A 19,257-nucleotide genomic window follows, 5' to 3' on the forward strand; every position below is an offset into this window, starting at 1 on the left:
ATTAATTTTGTATCCTGCTACTTTGCCAAATTCATTTATTAAGTCTAGTAAACTTTTGATGGAGTCTTTGGGGTTTTCTATGCATAGTATCATGTCATCTGCAAATAATGACAATTTCACTTCCTCCTTTCCAATTTGGATCCCTTTTATTTTTTCTTCCTGTCTGATTGCTGTGGTTAGGACTTCCAGTACTATGTTAAATAAGAGTGGCGAAAGTTGGCATCTTTGCCTTGTTCCTGTTCTTAAGGAAAATGCTTTTAGTTGCCCATTGAGTATGATGTTGGCTGTAGGTCATTCATTTATGGCCTTTATTATGTCTAGATATGATCCTTCTCTTCACACACTGCTGAGCTTTTTTATCAGAAATGGATGCTGGATTTTGTCGAATGCTTTTTCAGCATCTATTGATATTATCATGTGGTTTTTATTCTTCGTTTTATTTATGTGGTGTATCACATTTATTGATTTGCGAATATTGTACCAGCCTTGCATCCCTGGGATGAATCCCACTTGGTCATGGTGGATAATTTTTTTTGGTGTATTGCTGGATTCGATTTGCTAGTATTTTGTTCAGGATTTTGGCATCTATGTTCATCAGGGATATTGGCCTGTAGTTTTCTTTCTTTGTTGTGTCTTTCCTGGTTTTGGAGAATTAGAATTATGCTGGCTTCATAAAACAAGCTTGGAAGTCTTTTTTCTTCTTGAATTTTTTGAAATAGTTTGAGGAGAATGGGTATTAGTTCTTCTTTGAATGTTCGGTAAAACTCCCCTGTAAAGCCATCCAGGCCTGGGCTTTTATTTGCTCGGAGAGTCTTGATTACATCTTCAATTTCTTCTGTTGTTATTGGTCTGATCAAGTTTTCTATCTCTTCCTGATCCAGTTTTGGGAGACTATGTGTTTCTAGAAATTTGTCCATTTTGCTCAGAGTTTCGAATTTGTTGTCATATAGTTGTTCATAGTAGTTGTTAATGATCTTTTGTATTTCTGTGGTGTCTATTGTTCTCTCCTCTTTTATTTCTGATTTTGTGTATTTGGGTTCTCTTTTTTTGTTTCTGGGTGAGTCTAGCTTAGGGTCCCTCAATCTTGTTTTTCTTTTAGGAAAACCAGCTCTTTGTTTTATTCATCCTTTGAATTGTTTTTTTGGTCTCTATGTCATTTATTTCTGCTCGGATCTTTACTATTTCCTTTCTTCTACTTGCTCTGTGGTTTTCTTTTTGTTTTCTCTCTAGTTCTTTAAGTTGTGAGGTTAGATAATCTATTAGAAATTTTTCTTCTTTTTTGACGTAGGCCTGTAGTTCTATGAACTTCCTGCTCAGAACTGCTTTCGCTGCATCCCATGGATTTTGTGTTGTTGTGTCTTCATTTTCATTGGTTTCCATGAAGTTTTTGATTTCTTCCTTGATCTCCTCAGTGACCCATCCATTGTTTAATAACATGCTATTTAGCTTCCATGTGTTCAAATGTCTTTCTATGTTCTTCTTGCAATTGATTTCTAGTTTCATGGTATTGTGATCTGAGAAGACGCTTGATATGATTTCAATATTCTTGAACTTGTAGAGACTTAGTTTGTGCCCTAACATGTGGTCTGTCTTTGAGAAGCTCTCATGTGCACTTGAGGAGAATGTAAATTCTGTAGTTTTGGGGTGTAGTTCTCTGTAGATATCTATTAAATCCATTTGGTATAATGCTTCGTTTAGCGTCTCTGTTTCCTTGCGAATTTTTTGTCTACAGGATCTATCCCGTGATATCAGTGGGGTGTTGAAGTCCCCTGCTATGATTGTATTGCTATTGATTTCTCCTTTGAAGTCCTTCAGAAGTTTTTTAATATATTTTGGTGCTCCTGTATTGGGTGCATATATGTTTATCAAGGTTATATCTTCCTGTTGGATAGATTCTTTCAATATTATGTAGTGGCCTTCTTTGTCTCTAATTATGGCCTTCATTCTGAAATCTATTGTATCAGGTATGAGGATTGCAAACCCAGCTTTTTTTTCTTTTCCATTTGCTTGGAAGATTTTTTTCCATCCCTTCACTTTCAATCTATGTGAGTCTTTTGTTGTGAGGTAGGTCTCTTGTAAACAACATATAGATGAGTCATATTTTCTTATCCAATCAGCTACTCTGTTTCTTTTTATGGGAGCATTCAATCCATTTACATTTAAGGTGATTATTGATATGTACTTATTTATTGCTATTTTTGTTTAGTGTTGTTCTATTTTTCTTCCCATTTCTCCTGGTAATTACAGCAGTCCTTTTAACATTTCTTGCAGTGCTGGTTTGGTGCTAATGTATTCCCTTAGCCTTTTTTTTTTTTTTTTTTTTTTTGTCTGGGAAGCTCTTTATTTGACCTTCTATTTTTAATGATAGCCTTGCTGGATAGAGTAGTCTTGGATTCAGATCCTTGTTTTTCATGACTTTGATTACTTCATGCCATTCCCATCTGGCCTTTAGTATTTCTTGTGAGAAGTCAGCTGAGAGCATTATGGGGTTTCCTTTGTTGGTAACCTGTTGCTTATCTCTTGCTGCTTTTAGAATTCTCTCTTTGTCTTTAATTTTTGGCAGTTTGATTACTATGTGTCTTGGTGTGGGCCTGTTTGGGTTCTTCTTACTTGGGGCTCTCTGTGCTTCTTGAACTTGAATGCCTTCTTCCTTTACCAAACTAGGGAATTTTTCGGTCACTATTTCTTTGAATACATTCTCTACCCTTGCTCATTTTCTTCTTCTTCAGGGACTCCTATTATGTGAATATTATTTTATTTCCAGTTGTCCCACAGTTCTCTTAAGCTGTCTTCCCCTTTTTTAGTTGTTTTTTTCTTTTTGGTTTTCTGATTGGTTGATTTTTTCTACCCTGTCTTCTAATTCACTGATGTAGTCCTCAGCTTCTCCTACTCTGCTTTTTAGACCTTCCAATGTGTTTTTCATTTCTGTTATGTCATTCTTCATTTCCTCTTGTTGGTTTTTAATTTCCAACTGGTTGATTTTCAACATTTCTATGTCTTTACTCATGGTGCTCATGTCCTTACACATGTTGTTGAGCTTCTTCAACATCATGGCTCTAAATTCTAGTTCTGTTAACTTGCTTAACTCTACCTCATTTATCTCATCTACCATAGATGTCTCTTGTTCTTTCATTTGGCTTTTGTTTCTGTTTCTCACCATTTTGGCTATCACAGTGGGCTTTGGAGTCTGCCAAATTTTCCCTGTAGGTGTTGGTCTTCTTCTGTTTGTGGCTCCCTCTTCTGGGTTTGGATGAACCAGGAAAGGCCCACTTTAAACAGCACTGTCAAGTCTTAGCTTTTCTGGTTAGTGTTGCTAGCCCAGGGAATGGTAGTTATCCTCTAGCTGTTTTTGCCTGGAGGCTGTTAGTAGAGGTCACCTGAAGACCCTTGGTTTCTGAGTTGCCCAAAAATCTCCCTAGGTGCTCAGTGTAAGAGGATTTCCCAAGGGTAGGGCAGCTGCTGGTTGTTAATGGGCCTCAATTAGCATTTCAATGGCCACCAGGTGGTGTTGAATCTCTGAGGGAGGGGCCTCTCCCCAGGGCCCTGGGAAGGAGTAAAATGACCACAGTCCTGTGGTGCTGCACTTAGGGAAAGCTCTTAGCACCCTCCAAAACCCAAGCGTCCCCACACAATTCCAGTACAGTCTGCCTTCCTTCTGCTGGAGCCCAAGGTGAGTGGCTGCTGCCAATTTAGCCTCTGTCTAGACCCTGCATTGTGGATCCGCCTGGGACTTTTAACCCAAGTGCGCTGCTTCCAGCCAAGGGCGGCCATGGCGGCCACGGCTGTGGCACCAGCCGAGGGCGTTGCACTCAGCTGAAACCTCAGGACTAAGCCGCAGAAGCGGGACACTGCTGAGGTGGCAGCAGCTTCCAGCAGAGTCCCCTGGTCCCCGCGAGTCCGTGCGGCACCAGCCGAGGGCTTAGCACACAGAGTTCGCAGGACTCAGCCTCGGTTGCAGCATCCCCCCGAGTCCCCTGGTTGCAGCCAGTCCGGGCCAGTTTGTGCGGCACCAGCCAAGGAATTAGCAGGCAGCGGAGTTCACAGGACTCAAGCAGGGTCACAGCCGAGGTGGCAGCAGCAACTTCCGATGAGTCCCCTGGTCCCCGCCCAGGCCGCTGCGGATGGTGGACTCCAGGTCCCTCTCGGGTCCTTGTAAGCCTACCAGTATTGAATCGGTGTCCCTGGTTATGTGGTCCTCCAAGGTGTCTTTCGATTGCCCCTTCCTGAAGATTCATCTTTATTTTCGTTGTAAATCCAGTTTGGTCCTGGGAGATGGTCTGTGTAGCTCCATTTACTCCACCGCCATTTTTTCTCCATATGTCTTTTGATTAGAGCATTTAATTCATTTTTAAAGTAGTTATTGATAGATATTATTTATTGCATATATATATATATATATATATATATATATATACTTTTTTTCCCGTTCTTCTTAAAGAAGACCCTTTAACATTTCTACATTTCTTGTATTGTTGTTTGGTGGTGATGAACTCTTTTAGCTTTTTCTTGTCTAAGAAGCTCTTTATCTGTCCTTTGATTATAAATGATAGCTTTGCAAGATAGAGTAATTTTGGTTCTAGGTCCTTGCTTTTCATCACTTTGATTATTTTGTGCCAGTTCCTTCTGGTCTGGCAAGTTTCTGTTGAGAAATCAGGTGACGGTTTTATGGGAGCTCCCTTGTAAATAAGTAACTGCTTTTCTCGTGCTGCTTTTAAGATTCCCTGTTTGTCTTTAACCTTTGGGTTTTTAATTATGATCTGTCTTGCTGTGGGGCTCTTTGAGTTCATCTTGTTTGGAACTCTTTGTGCTTTCTGGACTTGTATGTCTGTTTTCTTTACCAGATTAGGAAAGTTTTTCATCATTAGTTTTTCACATAGGTTTTCAGTTTCTTTCTCTCTCCCTTCTCCTTCTGGCACCCTCCATGATGTGAATATGGGTACACTTAAAGTTGTTCCAGAGGCTAGTTCCTTATACTATCTTCAATTTTTGGATTTTTGTTTTGTTTTTTTGGTGTTCTGCTTGGCTGTTTTCTGCTTTCCTGTTTTCCAAATATCTGACTTGGTCCACTGCTTCCTCTATTTTACTGTTGATTCCCTGTAAAATATTCTTCATTTCAGTTAATGTATTCTTTATTTCTGACTGGTTCTTTCTTATATTTTTCTATCTCTGTTTTTATGTTTCCAATCTCTTTGTTGAAGTTCTCACAAAGTTCATCTACTCTTCCCCTAAGTTTGTTGAGCATCCTTATAACCAGTGTTTTGAACATTGCATCTGGTAGATTGCTTGTCTCAATTTTGATTAGTTCTTTTTCTAGAGTTGTGTTCTGTTCTTTCATTTGAGACATGTTTCTTTGTCTCTTCATTTTGGCAGCCCCTCTATGTTCATTTCTATGTATTAGGTAGAGCTGCTATGTTTCCTGGGCTTGGTGAATGGTCTAATGTAGTAGGTGTCCTGTAGGGTACAGTGGCACAGCCTTCTGTTCACCTAAACTAGGCACTCCAGGTGTGTTCCTGCCCCCTGCCTCCCAGTGTGGGCTGTGTACACCCTTCTGTTGCAGTTGAGCCTTGATTGCTCCTGGCACATCAGTGAGATGGATTTACCCCCAGACTGATCAGCTGCAAGGACCAGCTGTGACCACCATGGAGGATCAGCTGTGCAGAGAACCACTCCACAGAGCAGGTCTTACTTCAGTGGGACTTTGGTGTGCTCTGTGTCTGCCCCTGGGTGTGTTGTTTATGGAGGTGGTTGGGTGATTCTTTGATGTGGTCTGAAGTTGTCCACTGGGTATACTGGCTCTGGAGCATCCCAGCAGATGAACATCAATATCAGCTGTGGCCTGTGCCTTGCCTGGGGCCAGCTGGCATGAGCTACAATGTAATCTGCAGATGACTGCCACTTGTGCTGAGCTTGGAGGTGCCCAGGTGAGGCCCAGCTGTGAACCAAGGCTGACTGCCTTGAATGTCAGGCCTGGAGCCACTTAGCAAGAAGTATGGGGCACGCTGAGGCCAGATGATTCTTATTGGGGGGATTATAGAAAAATCTGAAGAATGAGCCAAGACGAGCCATTTGTATGGAAAAGCCACTGGAAATGACTTGGGTAGGCCTCAACTTGTATGGGGTTGGGTATCAAGAATCACCAGAGCAAAACCAACAGTGATAGCCAGGTTGATGGAGACTCAGACCACCTACTGTCTCTGTAGGAGGAGAACTTAGAAAAGGGACAATGGCCTCTGCCAGCACTTCTAGGAGAAAGCTGCCCACCGTCACTTGCCCGGATGCCAGAAAATTCAGCCCCCTCCCCCCATGTCCCTGGTGCCTTTGGAGCTGCTGCCCCAGTGCTGGAGCTCGGAGGGAGTGAGTCGGAGGAAGTCTGTGTGCAGGCCCTTTAAGAGGAACACCTAGGACTCCAAAGCCTCCCTCCCATTCAGCCACAATACTCGCTAGTTTTCACACCCAGACGTTATTGGGAATTCTCTTCTTGGCAATGGAACCCTGGGCTGGGGGTCTGGTGTGCAGCTGCAACCCCTGGTTCCTCACAGGGGACCTCTGGAGCCAAGATATCCCTCCTGATTTTTATTCACCACATGTGGGGGTGGGATGCCACATCTCCCCTCTTGCCAGTCTTGATGTGGCTTCTTCTTTAGGACTTCTGTTCAGCTAGATTTCAGGTGGTTCTGAATGATGGTTGTTTTGTAGTTTAGTTGTAATTTTAATGTGGTTGTGGGAGGATTCAAGTACCGCACTTACCTGTGCTGACATCTTGACCCGCTAATGCTCTATTTTTAAGGTGACTCAGCCGGATTTTGTTTTCAAGGACCTTAGAGTCTCTTAGGGAGATAAGATGTGAAGAGATATTATAAGAGAGATTGTGCTAAGTCCCAAAAGAGTGGCTTGAGCAAAAGCATGCTGCTTCTGAGATAAGAGAGGTTATTTCTACTTGTGAAGGTAGGGTTGGAGGTCAGGAATAATTTTCTAAGGTAAGTGATATTTACAAAGCATCTCTCAAAATGTAAATGGTAACAAAGCTGGGTGGATTGGAGAAAAGCACATTTCTATCTGTGAATAAAATGTTAGCATAGAAAATGTGCTCATACTAGAGGTGTATGGTTTGGGCAGGAGCATAATGTAAGTGAGCGTGCAAAGTGTGGAATAAGATTGTATTTTGAGAAGGCTTGGAATGGTGAGTTGACTGTATGTTCTACCAGAGGAAAATGACTGACACTGTTATTCAACAAGAATAACAATGGTACACGTCTCAGGAAGAAACTAATAATGCTCTGGGCATTATTTACGTATTTACTATTTATTTTATAACAAGTGAAGAATTGCAATCTAGCAGTGACTGTAAATTTACATGTACTAACTTTTCACTATACTATTTTTATTCATTATAATTTACACTTTTAAACCTTTCTATGGTTTATAAAACTTTCTCAATAATGGCATTGTTTCTTAAACTCATCCAGTTTAGAAAATCATCTGGAATGCTTATTAGAAAGTAGTATATTATAATTGTTATTACTATTTTATCTAATATAAAAACAATATTTGTTCAAAATCACCTATATTTTTCTTTGTTCATATTTTTTTTTTCATTTTAGACTGTCTAGGTTCATTTTCCTTCTTTTTTCAATAATACATTTTTTAAAAGTTGTTTTGTGTTAGTTTATTGGTAGTGAACTCTCCTTGTTTGTGTTTATTTCATAACTTTTTCAAAGTGTAGCTTTTTGAGTGAACCGTTCTAGAATGACAGTTATTACTTCTCAGCCCATTGAAAATATTATTTTATAATCTCTGGCTTCTGATACAGCTGCCTGTTGTCAATGTGTCTTTTGTACATGATCTTTCTTCCTTTCTGCTCCTATGATCTTTGTCAAAGCTGGGTATTCTGCAGCTTCATTAGAAATATCTAGTTCTGGATTTCCTTTTGTTTATATTTCCTGGTGGAAATTGTGCTTGATAGTGGGGATTCATAGTTTCTGTTAGTTCAGGAAGATTCACAATCATTAGTGCTTTAACTATTACTTTTTTTCCCTTTTTATTAAATTTATTGGTGTGACACTGGTTAACAAAATTATACAGGTTCGAGGTACACAGTGTACAACACAGCATCTGTACATTGTACTGTGTGTTTACCACCCCAATAAATATTACTTTTTCTCTATTTTTTCCATTCTTTCCTTTGGGTCCTCTTGTTAGACATATATTAGATTTTCACATTCTTAGTTCTATATTACTTGACCTCTCTGCTATATTTTCCACTTTTTTGGTCTTTCTGTGTGACATTTTACAGTATTTTCAGATTTATCTTCCAGTTCTAGCTCACCAGTTTTCTTTGGTGACATCTAATACTCTGTTTAAACCATCTACTCTTTCATTTTGTTTACATTTTAACCATTATATTTTTCATTTATAAAACTTCTATTTTCCTCTTTTTAAAACCTCCTTAGTCAGTTTTTATTGTATCTTATTGTTTACATGTTTGTGGTGCCACCCTTTATTTCTTTGAACATCTCATGCATATTTTGTATACTAAATCTGAGACTCTAATATATGCTGTCCTTGGTGATCTAAATCTATTGTTTTTAAACTTCTTCTGATTCTCTTTTCCGGTGGTTAGTTTTCCTGTAAATTTTTTGACTGTTGATTCTTATATTCAGCATTATTTTATTCTGAGGGAAATCTTGGAGCCTAAATTAAGTGTGTATTCAGTTACAGAGAAGTATTATGTGTTCCCACTAGGATCCTGGCAGTATTGCAGACCTGGGACCACCTTAACCCCTTCCTGGATCTCAGGTATAATGCAAGCATCTCAGGTGCAGCACCCTCTCCTTGCTGCTAATGTGAAACTATGTCTGCAGACCTTAGTGCTGTATTGGCATTTACCCTCAAGCAACACTGTTGTAAGTTAGCATATACAGCTCACATCTAAAATTTTAGCTCAGTATTTTTGCTTTTATTTTTGTTTAGGCCCCTTGGATATTTTCTTTACTTATTTTCAGCCCAGCAGTGCTGTAAAAATTATGTTTTATGTAGGATCTACATTTTTTCTTTACTTTTCAAGAGGTTCTTTGAAAGTCTCTAAATTGGCCTACAACAAGAAGCTGAATATAGGTAATTGTTTATAGTACAACAGCGGTCTAGGAATTATCAAAATAGTTTCATCAGTATAGATAAATTAAATTAGAATTTTTTAGAACAACAACAAAAAAACTGAATTGGTATTTAATTTGCCCAGTTTAGTTATCCATACTGATAACTTGCTACTTTGTGCTGTTTGGAGACAACCAAAACTATTGTATTAAAAATATTTAAAGTATTCCTATTTTACAAAAGAAGTAACTGGGCCACTAGGAGGTTACTACTTTATGCCTTTCCTTAAAATTTTTATTGTCTTTATTCTAACATGTTTTAGTATGTTCAAAAGAAAAGGGAGAATTGGTTCATTAAGAAATCAAAGACTTGCCCTGGCCAGTTTGGCTCAGCGGTTGGAATGTCGGCCTGCGGACCAGAGTTCCAGTTCAGTTTCCGCTAGGAGCACATACCAAAAAAAAAACAACAACAAAGACTTAAAGTAAGATGAAAGATGTCATTTGTCAATTTTTTAGTTAATGATCGTTATTCATTTATGCATGAATACTTTTATATAGATGTATTTAATCATCTTATTAATATTTATAGTATGCCTACTATATGGCATGTATTATTCCACATGGTAGAAAACACAGCAAGAAACAAATAAAAATCTCTACAATTATGGATCTTGTGTCCTGTTATCAAGACAGACAAAAACAAGGAAAAGTAGTATAATAGTATAGTTGTGCTAGGGACAAAAATAAATCTTGGAAGAGGAATAAAATATGTTGAGGGTTACAATATTTGATGGATAGGTAGATTTACTGCTTCTGAGCACTTTACTAATGGACCCTGAAATCAGAGCTAATATGTAAAACACTGCCATAATCAGGTGAACATATTGCTTAGGAAACTTGGTATTATGGGTTGAACTGTGTCATCCCAAAAAAGTGTGTTGGAGTCCTTGTATCCAGTATTTTAGAAGGAGATAGGGTCTTTACAGAAGTAATTAAGTTAAAATGAGGCCATTGGGGTCCTTAATCCAATATGACTGGTATCCATATAAAACAAGGGAACATTTGACACAGAAGCAGATACATGCACAGGGAGAACACTGGCTGAGGGTTAGAGTTGCACTACCCAAACCAAGGAGCTACCAGAAGCTTGTGGAGAGGCACTGGGAGAAAGAATGGTCCCACCAACACCTTGCTCTTGGACTTCTGCCTTCCAGAACTCTGAGACAATAATAAATGTTTGTTTTCCACTCAATTTGTGGTACTTTGTTATGCTAGACCTACCAAACAAATACAGCCATAATTACTGTAATTAAAGCTTAATAGTATTCAGGACAATAGTCGACAATGAGCTAAAAGGCTGTAAAACTACTTATAACCTCCTTAAATAAAGCCAGGCAGTTTTAATTTAACAAATATAGAATACTTATTTTATACCAGTAACTATTCTAAGTACTTTGTAAATATTGACCAGTATGTATCTAAATAACAATCCTATTATCTAGGTTCATTTATTATTCTCATTTTAAAGATATGGAATCAAAGTTTGGTCATTCCATCTACTTACACTTTCCAAGAGAAGGAAAACAGTCAAACAAATATTACATAACAGTGCAGAAATTCTTGGGCTGCATACAGGAGATTTTCCTGAGGGATTCCCATAATGTGTACACATGCACTTTTTAAAAGTCTCTTTTTTGCCCTGGCTGGTTTGGCTCAGACCAGAGAGACCCAGTTTGGTTCCCATGAAGGGCACGTGCTGGCCCTGGTTGGGATTGTGTGGGTGGAAACCAGTCGATGTATCTCTCTCACATTGATGTTTCTCTCTCTCTTCCTCCCTCTCTCCCTCCCGCTCTATCTGCGCATAGAGGCAGAGATGTCCTCAAGTGAGGATAAAAAAAAAGCCCCTTTTTTGGTGATAGTGAAAAATGCAGGAAAAGGACACATCCATGTCCTAGTCCCACCTCCGTTTCCTTAGCTATGGACCTTGGCTACCTCAATGAACTTTTCAGTCTCCATTCTTACACTTGCTCATACTGAGTTACTGTAAAATTAAATCAGAGGATAAATTAAAAATAAAATCACAAAGGAAAAAGTTTCTAATCTCTAGTTTGCCCCCGGGATTTTCATTTTTAGAGGGAATATCCTTCAATACCTCCCAAATAATGTATTAATTTATACATTGTTTGTAAACATTTAGATCTAAAAACCATTTTAATTATTATACTACATTTGAAAGGCTTGGTTCCATCTTACTGGAATGAAAGATACACATGTAATCTAGTTTCCAAGAGATAAAAAATTGATACTAAGTTATAATTCCTGATGATTTATGTCAGATAAGCATAAAACTAACCAGGTATCAGTCCATTAAGGGAATCTTTAGATTCAGACTTATAGATTGGACTGTGTATTAATCGCAAGACTTCTACTTTAATTTACTGATGATTTAAAACCTAAAAATGGGAATGATGTTAATTAGAATGATAGTGAATGTAATCAGGTTGCATGGGAAAGAATTATGATGAATTCTTTTCACTGGAGCCCTACATAGGGGAGGTGTTGGTCCAGACCACTTTTCAAGTGTGTGAGGGAGATGGGGAAAAGTGATCTTTTACCAAGACCTGGAATGTTTAGTGAAGGTAAATAATGCTAGTTTCTGTAACAAACAATTTTTAAATCTCAGTCTTTTAACACAGTATAGATTTATTTCTTGCTCACATCATAATTAGGTGTCTCTTCTGAGCAGCCCTGTTGCCAGAGCAATTTCAGACACTAGACTACTTCTAATGTCCCCATCATTGACACATGGTCTCCACGGTTGCGGAGGAGGAGTGAAAGAACTGGGGAATTACATAGGCTAAGCTCACATTTCAGTGGTAATTACTCAGTCACATGTCCTTGACCTGACTAGACCCTGGTTCATCCTTTTGTTCTCTGCAGTAATCAGACTGGAACTTCTTTAGTGTCCTAAATGTGCTATGTTCTCTTTTCTCTCTGGGCCTTTGAACTGTCCTTCACTCATCTTGGAACACTTCCCTTCCCAATAACTCCTGCTCTTTTCACTGTCATGGACAGCCTCCAAGGCACGTTTGTCCAGTTGAATGCTGTTACCTTGACAAGGCATTCTTACACATTGTTCATGTTGATGAGAATGTTTACAAAGACATATTTTGATGATGTAAGACATATTTTAATGATGTGTGCCAATGAAAAATCAACATTCATCATAATATTTTAACTATTATAGCATTTTGCATGGTTTATGAAACTTCTAAATAATTATGGAACATAACTCATTTAGTGAAAGTTTATTTATAGACATTTCAGTTGTTTCCAGCTTTTCATTGTTTCTGAAAATGCTACTATGAATTAAGGGATATATTTTTAACCTGTATTTCATACCCATTCGATGTAGGTTTGTGAAATATAATTATAATTTCATCAACATAATTACATTATTATCATTTCCTATTTGTAGTATCTCCCTAGTACCAGCTAAATCATTGTTATCATTATCATAATGCTTGATAACAACAACAATGATAATTGATAGAACTTATTGAGTGTATGCATATGTGGACACTTGCCTAGGCTATTTGTATATATTATCTCATTTAAACTTTATCCTAATGCTATTCTGTTAGAACTATCATTATCTCAGTCTTACAGATGAGGTTGCTAAGGCTGTGAGAGGCTGTGTGATCTGCCTGTGGTTACTCAGCCAGGCAAGTGGTTGAACTGGATTTTAAACTGAGATAATTTTTAGTTTTGAAGTTCTCACTCCTTTCCTGCTTCCACACTATGTTTGGAACAAACACTGGGTCAGGCAACCCAGGCTCCAGTCAGGTCTCCCTAACTTTCAAGCTGTGTGATCTCTGGCAACTCATTCAACTCTCCCTGGTCTTAGCTTCCCTAATGACAGTGATCTTGATTGAGTGCTTCTTATAACATCAGGAAGACACAATACTGCGATGTCTGTGGCAACATTCTGAAAAGTCTACATGCTGAGCAAATCCAAGGGATAATTAAGATATATGATTGGGTTTCACATAGGTTTTATTTGTCAAACAGACCTTTGGCAAACATTAAGTCTACTCACAGAAACTCAAACCTCTGAATTGGATGACAAAGTAAACATACTTCCTCCCATAAAATGCAGTAGTGTGCCAATGACTTACCGTTAATTATACTTATAGGCTATTTGATGGACTTGTTCATGTCCTTGCTCTGAACAATCACGAAACTTCACATTCTACTCTTTATTTTATTTAAAACTTATTTTTGGACAATGAATCATCTGTAGTGGGGCTGTATATGTCAAGAGATCTGACTCAGGTCCTTGCCCTTTTACCACCTTATGACCCTATGCAAGTTGTTCTTTTCCTTATGCCTCATTTTAATTTATGAGACAGTGAATTGGACAAAATAATATGGGCGACCACAGATCCCAAGTTTAGCTAATTTTAAGAATCATATGTAGGTCTTGTAAAAAAAATCAATTTCTGAGCCCAGCAACAGGGGTTCTGACTCTGGAGACTTGAGGTAGGTTTAGAACCCACAATGAGGTTAGCTAACAGCTAATGAAGGCTAATTTTTGCCAGATACTGTGCTCACCATGGTATAGAGGCCTATTGGTATTTAAATTATTACAGTTGTTTGAGGTAAGGACTATTACCATTCCTACTACAATGTATTCCAAGTTTTTAACACCTGCTCATTCCTTATAGTTTCTCAGTGCTTGATGACTGCATTCTTACTTATAGATACAGGGGTGGGAAATAGTAGGTTTATAGTTGTTCATATGGCAAATAATACAATAATTAACAAATAATAGTACAAGAAAGAACTCAGTTTTGCACACTTACAACTGTAAACCTATTATTGTCCATCCCATATGTAGCTGCTTTAAATTCTAAACCTAATAGTCCCGGTGTCTACGGTTTTGGGAGATCTGAATCTTGTGTTCATTGTTTCTTTGCTTTTATCTGTTGCTCGATCTTAATCATAATGAGAGTCTTGAGAGCCTAAGTTGGGGAAGTTTTAGATGCTAGTGACCTAGGACCACTCCAGCCTTATTTAAGTGGGGGGGGGTAGAGTGTCAGTCAGCTCAAGAAAATCTGACGAGGCGCCTCACCCTTACACATGTCTCATGTCTCAGAGTCCTGATAACAGTATTCTTTCTTCATGGCTGTCCAGGCAACCTGACTTCTCTCTGCACTCTAATATTCATAAATCTGCTATCCAACAGCCTGCATCCTCACTATATAACATGGGCTTTGCCAACCTGGGTTTAATCACAAACTGTAGTTATTTCTTTTAAATGTTTAATGCAACTAAGTCAAAATGCAAAAGAAAACCCCACTATTTTTATTATTAAGCAGTATATTAAATAGCTACCTGATATCTTCTGCCCTACCCCTGAGTCATAAGAATGAAATGAAATGAGATGAGGTATAACCTTACACCTGTCAGAATGGCCGCCATCAACAAATCATCAAACAAGAAGTGCTGGCAAGGGTGTGGAGAAAAGGGGACTCTAGTACACTGCTGGTGGGAATGCAGACTGGCGTAGCCACTGAGGAAAACACTATGGTGCCACCTCAAAAAGTTAAAAATTGAACTGCCATTTGATCCAGTGATCCCACTTCTAGGAATATACCCTAAGAAGCCTGAAACACCAATCAGAAAGAATATATGTACCCCCATGTTCATAGCAGCACTATTTACAATAGCTAAGATCTGGAAAAAACCCAAGTGTCCATCAGTAGATGAGTGGATAAAAAAGCGGTGGTACATGTACACAATGGAATACTATGCAGCTGTAAGAAAGAAAGATCTTTTATCCTTTGAGATGGCATGGAAGGACTTGGTTATGTGGTTTATGGGCTTATCTATCAAAACAGAATTCAAATGTATGTTTAGGATTAATTTCTGTGATTTAAAGAATAGCAGTGAAAGTGTTATCATCATAATTAGCTAGTTATTAATGTTAATGAAAGAAAGAAAGCAAAGGAAGTTGACCACTGTAAGCATGGTCACCTGAGAAGCTTCACCAGGAAACTACAGCTTTACACAGTATTGTTCCTTCAAGGGTATAAACACCTTCCCTTCCCCCATCAGGTACTGGATTGTTGGGAGAGAAAAGAGAGATAGGCTCAGGTGCCATAGAAGTTGGGATGACTCAGGGGAGGTGCTTGCCTCTCTGTCTAACCTGGGGAACAGTGGAATGGCCAGGGTGTGGAGCCTGTCAGAAGAGCACAAAATCTATGAAAATTTAGTTGGTTAGTCTGAAGAATCTCCTGGTTAAAATCCCCAAAGTGTTCCTCTTTCTTGTGCTCTTGCTGTCTCTTGCTCTGTGACCTGCCGTTGTCCCTGCGTTTGTGTGTTCTCTTTCCATAGTCACGTGGTCCTAACAGCTGCATGGCTCATGGCTCTGCAGACTTCACACAAAGGATGCTGGACTGGGCTGTACTTTAATATGGAGCAGAAACTATGGGCAGTGGCCTTTATTGTGGCCTTGCTGAATACAAGATTGGACTTCTTCCATGGTGAGAAGGACAGATATTAGACCTTGGAGGGGAACCCCCTTAATTTTATATCATCAATAAAACCTTCCACAAAACCCCATCCTCCTGAAATTCATCTCCTCACAGCACCCCAAGAACTTCACTTCCACCAATAACAAAACCAAATACAAACATGAGAAAATAAAGCACGCACAGAAAGATAAAACCTCTTGGTTTATTTTGCTGATGTTAGCAATAAGCAATATGCATTTTAATGTATCTTATCTCAACAAAGGCAGTATTTCAATCAATAGAATAAATAATAGCACAATTAGTCTCAGATGTTAATCTTCTTCCAGATACATATGCACTTTACTATCTAATTTACTTTTCAGTTCAGTAAAAAAGACAGCCAATCCGCTTAAATTCTTGCATATTTAAAGTGCTTAGCACAGTACTAGCAGGTTGTAGATATTAAGTGTTCCTAAACATGAATAAATGAATGAATACTTTTAATTTCTTTCAAATTATATTTAGTGTACTTAACTTAAACTTTTTTACATTGCCTCTTTAAGAATATTTAATGAAGGGTTCTTGTCAGAGACAATCAAGATATGTTTTTACATATTTTTAAAACTAGCTATTATCAATGTAGATATTAGGTTGAAATTTTAAAATATTAAAAGCCCTCTGAGAGAATATTGATTTTGTTTTAAAACACTTTATTTTTTATTTTTTGGATAATTGTATTCTAAGAATAAAAACAAACAACTGAATGATAAAAACAAATAAGCAAGCCAGGAAAACAAACCCTTCTATTAAGCAATTTTTCACTCAGCATAATTCCCTGTAGATACAGCTAAAATTATGCCTGTGCCAATAGAATATTTTTTTATATTGCTAAGCAGTTATCCACATTTGGTTTAACCATTCACCCATTGAACTATATCTCAATTGTTTCTAGTTTTTTACTATTATGAACACGTCTTATGGTATTGATTTCTAGGTTTTTTGTTGTTGTGGTGGTGGTGATTGTTGTTAATCCTTACCCAAGGATATTTTTCCATTGATTTACAGAAAGAATAAAAGGGAGGGATAGAGAGAGAGAAACATTGTTGTGAGAGAGACACATTGATTAGTTTCCTCCCGCACCACCTTACCAGGGCCAGGGTTTGAACCCACAACCCAGGTTCGTGCCCTTGACTGGGAATTGAACCCGCTACCCCTTTTTCCATGAGCCAATGCTCCAACCGCTAAGCCAAACCTTCCAGGACATCAATTTCTAATTTTATTCCATGTAGTCAGAGAACATATTTATAATGTTAAAATTTTGTTGTGATTTTTAAAAAAATGTAGCCCAGGATATGATTTACCTTAATATATCATAATCTAGGGCCATATAAAAGAGCCAAGTTTTTCTACCGGCTTTTGAAAAAAAAAATGTATTCTGCCACTCTTGAGTGAAACATCTTATAAATGTCAATTAGATCCTGTTTATTTTATTGTTCCTATCTGTATTATTTTTCTTGAAGCTACTGTAACAAATTGCCACATATTTGGTAGTAGAAAGTAACAGGAATGTGTTTTTTCATAGTCCTAGATGTTAGAATCTGAAATCAAAGTGTGGGTAGCACCATGGTCTCTCTGGAGGATCTGGGGGCGAATTTGTTTCTTGACTTTTATAGCTCTGGTGGCTACTGGCATACCTGGGCATTTCTTAGCTATGGATACATCACTCCAACCAATGTCTCTGTTTTCACATTATCTGCCCCTCTGTGTGTACGTGCTTGTGTAGTTTCTTTCTGCTTCTTATATTTATGGTGAGTTTCAGACGGTGTTGTAAATTTTGTTTCAATCACCACATATGATTCGGACAACTCCTGAGGAGAACAATCTATTGTGTTTACCTATATTTCTAGTATTTCTGTTCTTTATTCCTTCCTGATGTTCCAAGTTTCTTATTCTTATTTTCTTTCTCTTTAAAGATCTTTTGTTAGCCATTCTTTAATGGTAGGTCTGCCAGGACAAAGACTTTTAGTTTTAGTTTTCTTTTGTCTGCAAATGCCTTTATTTCTCCTCATTCTTGAAGAATTGTTTGTTCAGATATAGTCGTCACAGTGAACATTTTTCTTTTGATTTAAAAACACTTTCTTCTGGTCTCCATAGCTTCAGATGAGAACACTATTGTCATTTCAATTAGTGTTCCCTATAAGAAATGTGCCATTTCTCTCTGGCTGCCTTTAAAATATCTTCTTTGAATTTAGATTTTAGAAGTTTAATTATGACATGGCCTGAGGTGAATTTCTTTGAGTTGATCCTATTTGAGGTTTATATAACTTGTTGAATTTATGCGTTTATATTGTTCATCAAAGTTGAGACATTTGCAACCATTATTTCTTCAAATGTTCTTTCAAGCCCACTCTTTCTTCTGAGACTCTTATAATATAAGTGGTAGATTTTTTGTTATTATCCTATAGGTCTCTGAGACTTTTTTTTTTCTTCCAGTTTGTTATCTCTGTCCACACAGATTGAGTAAATTCTATTGGACTGTCCTCAAATTCACTGTGCCATCTCCACTCTATTTTTTAGCCCACCCAGGAAGTTTTCTATTTTATATTTTTCAATTTTATAAATTTAATTTGGTCATTTTACTATCTTCTATTACTTTATTGAGATTTTCTAATTTTTCATTATTTTCAAAAGAATGTGTAATTGCTTGTTGGAACATTTTATGATAGCTTCCTTAAATTTTTTGGCAGATAATTTTAATATCTGATTCATTTCAGTGTTGGCATAGATTGATTGCCTTTTCTCATTCAGGATATGATTTTCCTCAGTTTTATTATGATATTTGGTTTTCTATTATATTCTGGACAGTTTGGCTATTATGTTAGAAGACATTAGATCCTACTTACATTTTTTATTTATCAGACAACCACACTGTTTAGGTTTGGCACACAGGTCCTGGACTACTTTTGTAGGCTGTATTTGCAATGACAGTGTAATTTTCTGAGCTTATATGGTGCTATTTTCACCTGCTTGGTTTATTTCATGCTCCTGGGGCTCCCACTAGTACTGTTAATTAATGCTGCTTGAGGGGGCAGAACAGCCTCCCTGAGGCTGGGTATCCTGGTGCCTTTTATGCGAAGGAGGACTTTTTTTTTCTCTATCCATGTAGATAAAGAGACTTTGTGGCTGGACACTAACTGTGGCAGGATCCTTCTCAGTGGTGGCTTCACACATGAGGGCTCAGAAGGGTCCTCGTGAGAGGGCAGCATCTCTGGACTATGAGGACATAGAAGTTTCTCAGGCTGGACACCTGTATCCTATTTATTTATTTATTTATTTATTTATTTATTTATTTAGCTAGAGTTAATTCTTCAAAAGTAGATGTTACTCCGTGAGAACAAAGGCCCTTCTGGAGACCAGGGACATATCATTCTGTTTGTGCTTTCATAAGTCATATCCCAGAGATCTGAAAGATTTGAAATCACATCGAGAACTGACCTTTTTACTGAACTGAATTTAAGTGGATAGACATACAAGCCACTATTTCATCTACATTAGTAATGACAGTTTCTCTCTTTTAAACTGTCTATTGCAAACATTTCATTAAGGTTATTTTGAAATCACATTTAGATTTGATTTATATTTAGAAT

The 19,257-nt window shown here is 37.8% G+C and overlaps 1 protein-coding gene across 2 annotated transcripts in view; it reads left to right on the top strand.

Annotated features, from left to right (window-relative positions):
* GUCY1A2 (guanylate cyclase 1 soluble subunit alpha 2) overlaps positions 1-19,257 on the top strand; it is a 462,539-nt gene that overhangs the window by 267,375 nt on the left and 175,907 nt on the right. The window lies entirely within an intron of this gene.

Source organism: Molossus molossus, unplaced genomic scaffold (genome assembly GCF_014108415.1).
Source record: "Molossus molossus isolate mMolMol1 unplaced genomic scaffold, mMolMol1.p scaffold_m16_p_13, whole genome shotgun sequence".
Lineage (NCBI taxonomy): Eukaryota > Metazoa > Chordata > Mammalia > Chiroptera > Molossidae > Molossus > Molossus molossus.